Source organism: Felis catus, chromosome C2, assembly GCF_018350175.1.
Source record: "Felis catus isolate Fca126 chromosome C2, F.catus_Fca126_mat1.0, whole genome shotgun sequence".
NCBI classification, from domain to species: domain Eukaryota; kingdom Metazoa; phylum Chordata; class Mammalia; order Carnivora; family Felidae; genus Felis; species Felis catus.
The window spans coordinates 26,373,108-26,389,101 of record NC_058376.1 but is presented as its reverse complement, the minus strand read 5'-3'; the positions used below and the strand labels follow the sequence as shown (position 1 = coordinate 26,389,101).

Genomic DNA, 15,994 nt, shown 5'->3' with positions numbered 1-15,994 from the left:
CTTGCTTCTTGAGGTAAGACCTGTATTGCTATATACGTCCCTCTTAGAACAATTTTTGCTGTATCCTAAAGGTTTTAGAACTTTGTGTTCTCATGTTCATTGTTTCCACATACTTTTTACTTCTTTAATTTCCTGGTTGACCCATTTATTGTTTAGTAGCATGTTGTTTAACTTCAATGTATTTGTGGTCTTTCCAAATTTTTTTCTTATGGCTGACTTCTAGTTTCATAACATTGTGGTCAGAAAAGATGCAGGGTATGAATTCATCTTGTGTATTTGTTGAGGCCTGTTTTGTGACCCAATATGTGATCTATTCTGGAGCATATTCCACATGCATTTGAAAAGAATGTGTATCCTGCTGTTTTAGGACGCAATATTCTGAATATATCTGTAAAGTCCATCTAGTCCAGTGTGTCATTCAAAGCCATGGTTTCCTTGTTGATTTTCTGTTCATTCAAAGCCATGGTTTCCTTGTTGATTTTCCGCTTAGATGATCTGTTCATTGATGTAAGTAGTGTATTAAAATCATGTACTATTATTGTGTTATTATCAATTAGTTCTTTTATGTTTGTTATTAATTGCTTTATATATTTAGGTGTTCCCATGTTGTGTGCATAAATATTTATAATTGTTATATCTTCTTGTTGAACTGTCCCCTTTATTATTATATAGTACTCTTCTTTGTCTCTTGTTATAGTCTTTGTTTTGAAATCTAGTTTGATAACAAAGTATTGCTATTCTGTCTTTCTTTTGACATCAATGTGCATGATGAATGTTTCTCCATCCCTTCACTTTCAGTCTTTAGATGCCTTTAGGTCTAAAATGAGTCTCTTCTAGGTAGCATATAGATGGGTTTTGTGTTTTGTTTTATTTTATTTTATTTTATTTTATTTTATTTATTTTATTTTATTTTGTTTTATTTTACTTTTTATCCATTCTGACATCCTATGTCTTTTGATTAGAACACTTAGTTCATTTAAATTCAAAGTAATTATTGGTAGATATGTATTTATTGCCATTTTATTACTTGTTTTGTGGTTGTTTCTGGAGATTTTTCTCTAATCTTTTCTTGTCTTTCATGTTTTGCTGATTTTCTTTAGTGGTATATTTGGATTTCTTTCTCTTTATTTTTTGCATGTTTATTAATGATTTTTTGATATGTGGTTACCAATAAGTTTGTATATAACCTCTTCTGCAAATAGCAGTCTATATTAAGTTGATGGTTGTTTAAGTTTGAACGCACTCTTTGATCCTCGCCTCCCCACATTGGTCTTTGTTATTATATTTTATATCCTTTTTTGTGTGAGTTCCTAGACTGACTTTTACAGAAATATTTTTTACTGTAGAAATATTCATTTTTACTACTTTTGTGTTTCCTGCCATTATACTGTCACTTTTCGTCTCTCCTTTCCACTCAAAGAGTCCCCTTTAGTCTTTCTTGCAGGGTTGGTTTAGTGATCACAAACTCCTTTAGTTTTAGCTTATCTGGGAAACTCTTTATCTCTCTATTCTGAATGATAGCCTTGCTGGGTAGAGTATTCTTGGCTGCAGATTTTTCCCATTCAGCTCTTTGAATATATCATGCCACTCCCGCCTGGCTTGCCACATTCTGTTGAAAAATCTCTAGCTGGCCTTATGGGATTTCTTTTGTAAGTTAATGACTTCTTTTGTCTTGCTGCTTTTAAGATTTTTCTTTATCACTATATTTTGCAAATTTAATTACTGTATCTCTTGGTGTTGGGCTGCTTTTGTTGATTTTTATGGGAGTTCTCTGTGCTTCCTGGATCTGGATGTCTTTCCTTCCCTAGATTACAGAAATTTTCGGCTATTATTTCTTCAAATAAATTATTTTCTCCCCATTATCTCTCTTCATCTTGTGGGACTCCTATAGTGTAATGCTATTATGTTTGATGGAGTCACTGAGTTCCCTAAGTCTATTCTCATTTAGCATATTTCTTTCTCTCTTTTGTTCAGCTTCATTGCTTGCCATTAGTTTGTCTTTATTTTATCATTACTTTGTCATTAATTCATCCCTCTGCTTCTTCTAACATGCTGTTCATTGCATCAAGAGTGTATATTGCACTCTTCATCTCTGACTGACTCTTTAACTCTTTTATCTCTTTAACTCTTTAACTCTTTTATCTACATAAATCATTTGAAATTTTTCTATAGAGGAGATCTGTCTCTATTTCTTTCTCTTTCTTTCATCATTTATTTATATTAGTGTGAATTCATGGGTATTTATTTTATACTTTGAGCTACAAGTCAACGCTATATTTTTGGTTGCTCAAATTATTATAGCTTTGGCTATTGGCAGCTCTTGCCCCAGGGATTTTTGAACTGGTAATAGGAGACTTTCTGGGTGGCTGAGTATATTTTACATAAAACTCAAAAGTTGTTAGAAACCAAATTTTTCTGCCAGAATAGAGAAGTGATGGAATTAGGTGTGCAGAGAAAACAGAAATAAAAAACCACCCAAAAGTCTAAAGCAGATACCTTTATCCCCTCACTTCTTTTGTTAGACATATATTCTGAGTCCCTGTTATCTCATCCTGAGGTTTTGTGTACCATTTCAGTTTCTGCAAACAAAATCCCTCTTTTTGCTTAAATTAGATCTATTTCTTAAAAAAAAAAAAATAGATCTATTTATTCAACCTTAAAGTTAAAACTAACCTAAAGAGTTAAAGCTGCAGAAAGGTAACTGCATTATTTAGGTGAGGTCACAGGTAAAGAAATATCAAGTAATGGCTATTAATATGATCCAATTGATACACAGAGGTCCAGGCTTCAGTTGTGTTTCCCTCAGTTCAAATCCCATCTATCCCCTCAGTCCTGCCTCTGAGGCTCTGATGACAACTGCTCCCAAGATGCTCAGCTCTACCCATCCCTGGAATCAATAAGATCCAGACCAGGTGGTACATCAGGAGTCCTTGTCCTCGAAGTTGAATTTAGACACGTTGGAGTCTGAGTAAGCCCTTGCCAGAAGCTTCCCAAGCTGACCCTAAAAACCAGCACTGCCCAAAGGACTCAAATCAGGAGTCCCTCTCTTCTAGATATCTCAGGAAATTTGGTGCCAGTTGGGTAGAATTTGGGATCCCTTCTTTATTTTGATCTCAATCACCTGGGCTGCCAGCATCCCTTCTGCTGCTCTGGTCAGTTTTCCAGTTTGATGGGAAACATTCCTACCACCTCCACCTTGCTTCCCTCCCTAACTCCACTCAAGTTTTATTTTCTATATTTTTGGTACCATTTTCTCTAGTGCCTGGTGGTAAGTCCCAAAATAACACATTCACACTCAGTGTTTGTAGATAATACTATACATTATGATGACAGTATATTATTTAAAGAGAAATTTCATTCTATTTCAAGAATAAACTTGTAAGGTAGATGTTATTCCCATATCATAAATTAGGAAACTGTCATTCAGAGAGATTCACTGACTTGTCTGACACAATATCTGGTGAATATGGGATTCAACCAGTGATTTCTGATTCCCAGAACCATGCTCATTCTGCAATGCCATACTGCAGGCATTAACAAATTATTGAGTTAAGCTGAATTTCTATTCTCTAGTGGAAGGGAATATATAGTGACCTTATGTGTCAGCCTTCTTAGCATAGCCAAGAAAACCATTAGATATGCATATATAACCAACTTAGTTGGTTGTCCATCTATAACACAGTGTCCATCTATGTCATCATTTTACAGAAATTCTTACGGGGTGAATTTTTCCTTTCACAAATAAATTTTGGTAGGTATGAGAAAGCTAGAGAATAAACCTGAGTCGTTATTGTTAATTATTTGTAATAACAACTGAAAACATGATTTCAGTGTTATCTTCTTTAGTTAAACTATAATTCAAAACAATGATAGGCACTTTAGGAATTGGATTAGATTTTGTTTTTAATTGGAAGCTAAAAGTCAGCTCCACTAAAAGGTATATAGAGGGCTTTAGTACATACTTGCCTAGACTGGGATATTTACTGAAGGCCATTTAATAGTTATTTATATTTTCAATAAAATTGTTGTGTTACTTTTCCATTGCTTCTCTAACAAATTGCTACACATTTAGTGGCTTAACACAACACAAATGTACTATCTTACAGCTCTATAGGTCAGAAGTCTAACATGGGTCTCACCAGCCTAAAGTCAAAGCTATGTTCCTTTCTGGAGTCTTGAGGGCAGGATCCATGTCCTTGCTCATTCAGGTTGTTAGCAGAATTCAGTTCCCTATAGTTGTAGGACCAATGTTGACTGGCTGTCAGCTGAGGACTGTCTCTAGCTTCTCAAGGCTATTGCATTTCTTGGCTCTTCAAAACTGGCAATGGGGGGGTCAGGTCCTTCCCTAGCTTCAAATCTCTCCTCTTTATCTTTCTTTTCTCTTTGACCCAGCCAGGAAAGTCTCTCTACTTTTATGGACTCATCTCTTTAGACTGAGTACACACAAGTGATCCAGGATAATCGCCCCATTTGAAGGTCTGTTTCTTTAACCACATCTACAAGGTCTCTTTTGCCATGTAAGGTAACATATTCACAGGTTCCAAGAACTAAGGCATTGGGCATATTTGTGGGGGAAGCTATTATTCTACCTATCACGGCTTCCAAATCACTGTTAACTTCATAGACTTTTACAGTAATTTAAACTCCTCACATGCATTTGCTCCATTAGAATAAACAAAAATATTTTAAATATTTTTCTTCATTTTGAATTTTTCTTAATATTTCTTCCACCAAAAACCTTGTCCTCTGCCCATAAAACTTATGAAATGAATTTATGTAAAAATTTCATTTATATTAATTTTTCTAAACCATTTTCATGAACAACACATTTGACAAGTTATTTTTGCCTTCTTTTCATTTCATAATACAACCCATCTGCTGATTTAATTTGATCTGAAAGGAATTTAAGACTAGCTTTTCTCTTCTTGAATGTTGAAATTATGCTTTCACAGCAGATAGATTTCCTGAGGAATAGGAATCACTTGTGTTTTTCTCTATATAAGGAAACTTAAATTTTTAATTTTATCAGAGATTATTCCATCTTTGAACAATAGCAGTTAACTTTTAACAGTGATATCGAACGCCTACTCACCTAATAAAGCATTCAAATTACTGCTTGATTAACAATAAACTGGCACTGGGTGTTATATCTAAGTGAAGAGTTACTAAATTCTGCTCCTGAAACCATTATCACACTATATGTTAATTAACTTGGATTTAAATAAAATAAACAAAAACAATAAACTGACTTTTTTCCAATGACCAATTGCCCAGCAAATATGTTACACAGATCTCTAATGATCTTTTCTCTGTCAATACTTAGCAACTTAGTTTCCTTATTAGAAAGGTAAAAAGAAATAAGTACAACTGAAAATCAGTTTCAATTATTATAATTCCTTTTTAGTTGCCCTGGTAAAGGACAGATATTAAGTAATAATATGTGGCTTAAATGAATCTTATTTTTTTTCTAACTTTTTCTTCAACTCCCTGAAAAGGTGTACTAAGTCTAATTCTCTGTGCCTCTTTTTCTTTCTGTCCTTGTTCCCCGTGATCTTATATGCAACCATCTTCAAATATCGTCTATGAAGGTGAGTCTCAAGTCTGTATTGCCAGACTGTCCAATAGTCTATTTTCCCATTCTAAATAAAGCTGTATTTGAACACTCTTATTAATTCAAAATACCAAAAACATTAGTCATAAATTTTACTATCATTATAATTATTGTACTTAAAGAGTTGAAGATGGAGAATACAAAGAAAACAAGACAAGAACTTGCTGGGAGAATGCATCAGAAATCAACAAAGATGAGGAATTTGATCATGTGGTATAGGAAAGTGAACCAGTTCATTCACCAGGGCTTAATTCTTCACACAACTCAAGGTGAAAGAGAACTGAGACAAAGTCATTGGCAAATTGGGTAATGGCTCATCTAAAGGTAATGACAATTTAATCTGCAAAAACAGTATTTGAGGGAGTCTGTTTTCTGGACTATTTGGTGAAAGATGGAAAGAAATGGGGTGTAGGGGATAGAGAATGCAGCCAGTGTGATCAGTCGATATCTTCAAGGCATAAATATGATCATACCTCCACTCTATCTTCTGAGATAGGCCTCAGTTCACAAAGCAGTCTACTGCCATTGAGTCTTCCATATCCTGGGCAAATCTCAATGCCCTTAGTCTTGCAAAAACATGGAATAACATCTTTGTTCATCATAATGTTTGACGAGTTCCTTGTATACCACAAGCTCTATAGGCCTCCAGGCATGTAGTAGTGCCTGAGGGTCCAGCATATCCAATGTCAGGGTAGACTGCTTTAGTAGAGTGCAGCATGAACAGCTGCTCTGCCTGTGAGTTCCCTAGGGGAGGCAGACATATGCAACCAACTGCTTCCCTGGTGCTGGCATTGAATCCAGCCAGCAGAAAGGAGATAGACATAAGTAGTAAATTAGATACCATGTGAACCTAGGAATTCAGCTATTCTAGCAATCTTTTGAACAATGCCTCCTTAATTATCCTGGAATTTCTCATTTCATTATATCTGCTTGCATTTGTTATCGATTGTTGCGTAACAAATTACCTGAAAATTTAATGTCTTAAAACAACAAGCATTTATTATCTCAGTGTCTGTGGGTCAGGAATTTGGCAGCAGCTTAATGAAATGATTCTGGTACAGGGACACTTACGTGGTTTATAATCAAGATGTTGGCCAGACCTGCGGTCATTTGAAGGTTTGACTGGGGCTGGTGGATTCACTTCCAAGTTCATTTATCACTCATTTATCTGTTAGCCAGAAGCCTCACTTCTTTTTCACGTGATCCTTCCCATAGAATAGCATGGCAGCTGGCCCAGTGTAAGTGATCTGAGAAAGAACAGCTACCAAGAAAAAAAAAAAAGTGTAAAAATACAGATGTGACTCCTATACTCTCTAGGAGGACCAGATAGTCAGTCTTGAGGCTTCTGCCAACAAAAACAACACCCAAACTAGTGGGACTGTCTCCAGTGGAGATATTTCAGATGACACCATTGGTAACACACAATGTAGTTCAAACCACTGATACTAACACCAAAAAGCAGAATATGAACCACTGATTTCCCTAAAAGCCAGTTTCCCTTGACAGAAAAGAATGGATTCTGTATGGCACATGGTCCTCAAGTTCCGCTCTTCCATATCAAAATCTTAAACACTTCACTGGTAGAATCAGTGTCTATGCCCTAAGTACGAAAGGAGACTGACAAAAGTAATTTCTGGTTTCTATCTTGGAGAAGATAACCTCCCACTATAATACAGAAAATTTTCCATTAAGGTATTCCAAGATGCTGGACAATAACAAAGACTAAAAGGGTCCAGTCCACTTCTCTACTTAGCTTCACAAAATCAACAAACACCCACTTCAATATTTAAATTTGCAAACAGCAGTAGCAAACCATGATCTATAATATAATCTAACTTATAATTTATATTATAATGTATTATAATATTTTATAATAATATAAACCATGACCTATTTATAACATCCATGACCTATGGATATGACCCTTAGATCTATATCATGAAAATGCCTCCATCGTGACATTTTATAATCTGTGGATTAAATTGTAAAGTTAAACACTACCAGCACACCCTATATATAATAGTAGAATATTTGTTAAGATAAATAATTGAGAGATCAAGGGTGAACACAGAAGTAGATAATACAGTTCTGCAAGTAGTCATAAAACTATAGTTGACATGACTTACTTCCTCTACCACAACTTCCATGTCCCTTTGTTCTTTAAAAAAAAAAAAAAACAGATTCATCTACCTACTCCTTATTACCAATCCTCCAGTATTATTCCATACAATTCTCTGAAAATATTCTGCATATAGATCCATTTCCGCAGGCCATCTGTCTTTCCAGACAAATTAGATAGTGAAATGTTCTGGCACAAGCTTTGCCAACAGAGAGGATATCTCTTCCCTGTTTTCCTTCAAGACCACTTCTAAGTCTATAATAGGACCAGAATCCAGTTCTGGCTGGTGCATAGACATCAGTAAACAACTCATTCATTTTCCCCCAATCAACTCATCTAAGGGAGATTCCCTCTGCAATCAGATGCAAGAGTTGAGGGGAGATGTGGTCATACAGCAAGGGTAAGCTTATTGGGAATATGAATCGCTTGTTTATTCAATTTAATTTGGTCTTTTGGAACTGAAATCTGGCATTTCAACTTAATGTTAAAGGGCTGCTACACCATCTAAGTGTATGACTTAGGTTCAGATATCACCCAGCCCTTAATGTACAGTGCAGGTCCTAGGAACACTCAGGGTGCCATGACCAAAAATTTAATCTCTGTTAGGAACAAAGAGAAAACCAAAAGCTGATTCTCAAGAGGAATAGTTATCTGCCAGAGACAGCATTGTAATTTCCCTGCCATAGACTTCATTCATGCAGATCTGCCATAGATATTTGGATCCCATAGGTCTTAAAAGATACACAGCAGACCTACTGGTCCAGCTAAAAAGCCTTCTCTTGCTCTGGAACCTACCAACCTGGAAGGTAGGCCTTTGGGCTCCTTGGTTAAAGATTTGGAGTAAATGTATATGCCCCTTCCAAAATACAAAAAAGACCACCAAGCATTGTGCTGCTTTTTTAGTAGTAAAGGAAACAAATCTCACAAATACTGAAAAACAGAATTAGATGTTTTGCTCGTATCTATACTCTATCCAGGAAAGGTTTCCACTTCACAAATCTGAAGGAAACAAATCAAATATTAAAAAGTATCCTACGAAACTTTTACTTAGTGTTAATCTCTGGAAGAGAGAAATAAATAATGTCTTAACGTAAAAAGAGTGGGGCCTAACAAATACTTATTCTAGAAGGTATTTTATCTTACTTATTAATTATTTAGGCTTATTAAATCTTTAATCTCTGGCACGTTTGGAAGTTACAGAAATTAATAAGGCACGTGCACAAAGATGACTCCAACTCATAAAGCATTTCATATTTTCCGGTACCTACCACAGGCACTGTATGGCTCTTTTTGTAATCTCAATAAATGTTTCTTTGAATAACTGATGGGATCATCATTAATGTGGTAGAACAGAAATAGCATGAACTTTGGAGCCTAAAAACATCTAGATTCAAATCTCATCTCTAATACTTATCAACTCTGTGACGTGGGGGCAAATTAGTTAGACTGAATAATGGTCCCTCCAAAGATATCAACTTGCTAGTCATTGGAACCTGAGAATATGTCACCTTACACAGCAAAAGGGACTTCACAGATGTGATTAAATTAAGGATCTGAAGATGGAGGGATTATTTTGTATTATCCAGGTGGGCCCAATGTAATTACAAAGGTCTTTCTAAGGGGAAGGTAGGAAGGTCAGGGCCAGAGCTTTGATGATGGAAGCAGAGACTGGAGGAACACAGCCCTGCTGAAACCTTGATTTTAGAACTTCTGACCTCCAAAACTGTAACAGAATACATTTATGTTGTTTTGAATGACTAAAATTGTACTAATTTGTACAACGGAAAACTAATCCAGACTCTCTGAGCCTTAGTTTCCTTGTGGGAAAATAGAACTAATATATTTGCACTTTGATGATTAAAAATAATTTTAAAGCACTCAGCACATAGTAAGTACTCAATGAGTGGCAGCTGTTATGACACGTGCTGTATTGTTAGAGGTGAAGCTTAGCATATTAATTAAAAGCTTACACACTAGAATCATACTAAAGGGTATTTCTTTCCAGGCTCTACCATTGGCCAAGTCTAGGTTCATCTGTAAAATGAAGTTAAGGATAGGCTCAGCTCATAAGACTGTTGTGAGGATTAATTGAAAAATTTCATATAAAATACTGAGCCCCACATCTGACCCAAGGTTAGCACATAATAAATATTGGCTCCAACTACTACTGCTATTCCAACTACTGCTGTTTGTTTTTGCAGTTTCACCACTGAAGCATTCAAAAACTATCTCTGTAATTTAAAAAGACGTCCCTGTAATTTCCTGCCACCAGATGACTACATCTTGCCGTGGTCACTCATTCTGAACTTCAAAGAATGAAGTTGCCCTGGGGCTTAAAATGGTAGCTCTATCCTGGGCTCACCCAGATTTAACCCTAACTATTAATTCCCCCCAATTCCGTTCCAAAAAGAAGAAAAAAAAATCTCTTTATTAAAATAACTAAACTAGGCTTCAGTAAACATTAATAACTACTAAAACCAATAATGTTTTTGCTTCAGTAAATCACATCCTACGGTACAATTACATTTCTTCTTTCTTGTCCTAAGCATGTCTTTACCAGTTTATTCTCAACTGTTTTTTATACACCAGCATCTCTTCCTGGCCACTACATAATTTAAAATATATATCCTAGTGCTCACATTTTCATAAATCATGAAGGGTGTTTTAAACAGCCCCTGTTTCAGTACCTTTCTTACACTTACAAAATTTTGTTATAAATTAGAGATAAAATATAATAGGAAATATAAGTCAAAATGTTGAACATGCATAGACATGATTATTACATCTTAAAGCACTTAGAAGGGGCGCCTGGCTGGCTCATTCAGTAGAGCATGTGTCTCTCAATCTCAGGGTCGTGAATTCAAGCCCCACGTTGGTCATGGAGCCTACTTGAAAGAAAGAAAGAAAGAAAGAAAGAAAGAAAGAAAGAAAGAAAGAAAGAAAGAAAGAAAGAAAGAAAGAAAGAGGCACTTAGAAAGTGAAAAGCTGAAAAAATAGAAGGAATTAATTTCTGATTTTCATGAGATTTTCTTCTGATAGTATACTCATGAACATCACCATCATTGTCACCATGAAAAACCAGAAAGAGAAAAAACATTCAGCTTACATGGGAACAATTAGCTTTCTATTTTAGGTGGAAGGCTAATGTGTGTATATTCACAATACTCACATTTGTGCTCATTCACATCAAATGAGTTAGTTGACGTAAGAACTTTCTTGTCAACAGACAAAATTTGAATTAGAGTGCATGTATAATTTGTCAATAAAACTAAAATACTTGTTTATATATATTTTTTCATTTTTTTAATGTTTTATTTATTTTTGACAGAGAGAAAGACAGAGCATGAGCAGTGGAGGGGCAGAGAGAGAGGGAGATGCAGAATCTGAAGCAAGCTCCAGGCTCTGAGCTGTCAGCACAGATCCCAACGTGGGGCTCGAACCCACAGACCACGAGATCATGACCCGAGCCGAAGTCTGACGCTCAATCGACTGAGCGACCCAGGCACCCCAAAACTAAAATACTTTTGAAGGCACCTGGGTGGCTCAGTTGGTTAAGCCTCAGACTCTTGATTCTGGCTCAGGTTATGATCTTGGTTCATGAGATATAGCCCTGCGTTGGGATCCATGCTGGCAGTGCAGAGCCTGCTTGGGATTCTCTCTCTCCCTCTCTCTCTCTGCCCTTCCCCCACTTTTACTTTCTCTCTCTCTCAAAATAAATAAATAAACTTAAAATAAAAACACTTTTGAGAGTAAAAGGGAGGATACTGTTAATAATTATGTCAGAAAATAGATGTAAACTGGGACTGACCAGAAAACGTGGGCATGTGGTCAATGTGGTCCTCATTGTTTGAGGAGATGTGACATCACCCTGGATGGAAGCATCTGGAGGGAAGGGGAGAAGGTACAACCACTACACCAGTTTAAAGCTGACTCCACCTGAATATTTACCATTCCCCTTAGTTGGTGTCAAAGTATCCTTGATGTCAACTGAAAGAAAACCAACCTCAAAATAGGTTGGTAAACACTTCATTCATTGCCTCGCTGAGAACTATAGCCCAGGAAACAGTATCTCAGATTGGTCTGAAGAACTCCAAAGCTTGTTAGCTACAGGAGATTATAAATACAAAAAGGGGGAGAAGTATAAGTGATTCCAAGCAGTTCTCCAAATTTTTTCACATCACAAAATATAATTTGTTACAATTGTAAAAATTAAGGGTTATTGATTTCCACATAGACACGAGAAAGATCCTTAGGTCATCTTAATACATTATGCTTCTATCATATCTGATTGTTTAAAAATATTACTTGCATGCCTCTGCCTATCTGGTTTTCCAGTTCTTACTTTTTGTTTTTTGGGTTTTTTTTAAGTTTTATTTATTTACTTTGAGGGAAAGTGGGGGAGGGGCAGAGAGGGAGGGAGTCGGAAAGAATCCCAGGCATGCCTCATGCCCCGTCAGCATGGAGCCCAATGCTGGGCAAAATGTGGGGCTTAAACTTACAAACCATGAGATCATGACCTGAACTAAAAACAAGAGTCAGAGGCTTAGCCTCCTGAGCCACCAGTCACCCCTCCAGTTTTTGTTTTTGATTCCTCCTTGAGGTCAGTTGAGACAGTCACAGAAGACTTACATTGGTCGCATAGGGCAGCTGTAGTGCACATTTACCAGGCTGCTTGACACTCTGGGTTTCAGGCTAACCTAGAACAGTGATCCAAAGAAGGGAATTAGAAGCTCTAGATACTCACTGTCGTTCTTCCCATTCCCATGATTATCTTCTTTCGTGATCTATTTCTGATGTAATTTCATGCACGTTTATTATTCAAAAAATTTTAGTATCCTGGTGTGCTAGGTACGTTCAGAGATGAATAAGAACTCTTAAGGAGCAGCAAATCATATAGAAAGATCAGAACACGAGCATTCATCAGTGCCATCAACATTGACCTTACTATGTAATGTAAGCAGAGGTTTGGAAATGTACATACAAGCTAGTGATAGTATGTGGGGAGGGGTGCCTAAGAAAATCTGATGAAATAAGGGATGCATTTAGAGAAGGTGTAACACCTAAAATAAGAACAAACCCTGTGGGAATTCCAGGCATGGGAAACAAAATTAAAAGGACCGGAAACTTGAAACTTTGGTGCAGAAAGAAACTAGAACATTTTCATGTAAGCGTATACCGGGCTACTGATTGGGATATGGAGAGTGAAAATGAACACGAAGGCTTTGAGAGTATCATGAAGGATTTTGTTTGCCAACCTAAGGAGTTCAGAGTTTAACTCTTCCTGAAAACCCTTATAAAAACATATACATTGGTGTGGGCCTGAAAATCTTTATATACATATATTTTAGGCTCAGGAAGATTCAAATGTACTTCTAACATTGAGAGCCCCTGAGATAGGAAAGTTTTTAAACTGGAATTAGAAGGGGGTAGGGGTTACAGCTTAGAGGTAAAAACCATGTGGTGATAGAATGGCTGGTAAAGACGTGATGCACAGGGATGCATATAGAATTTAGTTACATCCTAGCTTTCTGGCTTGGGCTACTGGATTGATTTTAATCACATTAAACTGTAACCAGACAATATTCCAGAAGATTTCACCCAAGGAACATGATGTTTTCTCAAAAAAAAAAAAAAAAAAAAAAGGTTAGAATAGGTACTACTTTAACAGCATATTCAATGAATCTGAACTTTATTTTGTGGTGGAACAGGAATTTGGAAGATGCTGACATTTTCAAGTGTTGGGGCTAATAATTCATTACCTTCATAGTCTTTTATTAGGCTGGCTAGAGGAAAGAGCTATCCCTTTGGTGATACGCAGACAAAGCAATTCCCACACACCCCTCTGAAGAAGATGCTACAGACAGCTCTGCTGAGCCTTTATATGGCAGTGCTTTTAACAGAATGTTTTTGTTTTCATCTGCTTATAAGTTGTAAGAGGAGGATGCAGGGTGCTGAATGCTATCTTTCCTGTTTTCCAGATTTGACAATTAAAGACCGTGGCTGAACACAACAGGTCCAATACTGAAAGGATATGTGCCTTTCTTTTCCACTTATTTCCAAATGTCTCATAATTTCTTTGACAAGCAGAACAGTATTCTGTTTACCCCTAACCATCATTACACTTCGGTAATGTGAAGGAAGAGGCAGGAGAGAGAGCAGAGCTGAAGGAAGACAGGGTAATAATTAGAAATATTTAGATAATGCTTACTGTATGTCACAAATGGCTCTTTCTTTTTTAAGTTTATTTATTTATTTTGATAGAGAGAGAAAGTGAGCATGAGCTGGGGAGGGGCAGAGAGAGAGAGAGAGAAAGAGAGAGAGAGAATCCCAAGCAAGTTCTGTGCTGTCAGCTCAGAGGCCAAGGCAGGGCTTGAACTCGGGAACCTCAAAATCACGACCTGAGCTGAAACCAAGAGTCAGATGCTTAACCAACTGAGCCACCCAGGCGCCCCTGCCAGAAATGGTTCTAAACACATTTAATTTTGCTCTCCTAACACCCCTTTGAAGTAGGTACTATTATTATCTTCATTTTTCATAAGAAAACGGTGGCATAGAGAAGTTAAGTAACTTGCTCCAGGCTACACAGCTAGTAAATAGCAGAGCTGGAGTAGGAAACCACATCCAGCTTCCAGCGTTGACACTATGGACCAGAGCTGAGGAGTAGCTACATCCATACCTTTGGGCCTGGCAAGAATTTGTTTCCATTGGACAGATGTATACTCTGCAAGTTGTCTGGGAGTTAAACCAGTTTACCAGGGCCTTGGAAGAGGGTGCTCATGTAACATATGTCCATAGGTTTCAGAGAAGAAACCAATGAAGAGAGAAAGGTTGAAGACCTAGGAGAGTATAATAATTACTGGAACAGGTTCTGGAGAAGGTGAGACAAGATGAGACTTCCATAGGGGCATCTCGCTGTCAGCACAGGGCCTGCTTGGGATTCTCTCTCTCCCTCTCTGCCCCTCTTGACCCACCCCCACCTCTCAAGATAAATAAATAAGCATTACAAAAAATAATAATAATAATAAGACTTCCACAGATGAAGAACTACCTTTCACCAGGAGAAAGGACAAGTGAGGCTATAGGTGACTTTTTAAACACACATTGAAAACTGAGGTGAGTCACACCAGATGAGGCAAGAAGAAAACCCGGTGCAGAGTGTGAAAAGTCAGAGTGTTTGGGGAGTGGATGGTTTGGAGTTTCCACGTAGAGGTGGCTAGACAGGTTTGGCAGCATCAGAGGCAGGACTGGCCTCATGGCTTGTGGCTACATGGGTTAGGGCCCAGTGCAAAACGAAAATCAAGACTCCTAGCCAAAAAAACTGTCAAGAATTTCAAGATAACAGTAGGATAGTGCTGAAACAGGCACATGCACAAGGTCTTTCTGAGTGTGGGGCCTTATGAGACTCTGAGGTCACATGCCCTGCTCAAAGGCTGAGGGAGAAATGATTCTGCAAATCTGGGCTGGCATCAGCCTGACTCTATGCTAAATCAGATTTCTGAGTCACTCCACTTCTTCTAACCAAAATCTCTCTCCATAAGGAAGAAGAGAATCAGGTGGTGAGTAAATCCTGCCCCCCCAACCCCCCACCCCTCCAGGCAGTTTTCTACCTCCTGATTTTGTAGCTGAGTGAAACCATGACTCTTCTTTTTCTGTAATAGAGGGTGTTGATTTTTATTTGTGAGCAAGTCTTGCTTATCATCCCTAAGTCTTCTGCTCCATAGTAAAAACATAAATTATTACCTTAAAAAGTGACTATATTCCAGGGCGCCTGGTGGCTCAGTTGGTGAAACTTCTGACCCTTGATTTCAGCTCAGGTCACGATCTCACTGTTGTGAGACTGAGCCCGAGTTGGGCTCTGTGCTGGCAGCACGGAGCCTGCTTGGGATTCTTTCTCTCTCTACCTCTCTCTCTCTCTCTGCCACTCCCCCATTCTCTCTCTCTCTCCCCTTCTCTCTTTCTCAAAATAAATAAACAAAAAAAAGTGACTATATTTCTTAAAACAGGGATCACATCTTCTAATAATACAAAATTATTTTATTGTAAGAGACTAGAGAATATCCTCGCAGGGTTACAGGAAAAAAACAAAAGGTGTTTCTGTGGAGGAACTTAGAGACTATTCAATTGCCTGTAACTTGTTAAATGAGTTACAAGTCATATTCTATAAACATTACATAGCAGGTTTCAAATTATATTTAATTTCAGAAAATTGCATTTTATGAGGGTGTTTCCTTCCAACATAAATCTCACTTTCTTACCAAAATAAA

The 15,994-nt window shown here is 37.3% G+C and overlaps 1 long non-coding RNA gene across 4 annotated transcripts in view; it reads right to left on the bottom strand.

Moving 5' to 3' along the window:
* Positions 1–15,994, bottom strand: part of LOC109503373 — a 132,875-nt gene that overhangs the window by 10,170 nt on the left and 106,711 nt on the right. For 3 of the 4 annotated variants that reach the window (XR_006584915.1, XR_006584916.1, XR_006584918.1), the window contains one exon: positions 1,522–6,872. This is a non-coding gene — a long non-coding RNA (uncharacterized LOC109503373). Of the gene's footprint in view, positions 1–1,521; positions 6,873–15,994 lie in introns of those variants that run through there. The other variant, XR_006584917.1, reaches the window with a different exon arrangement.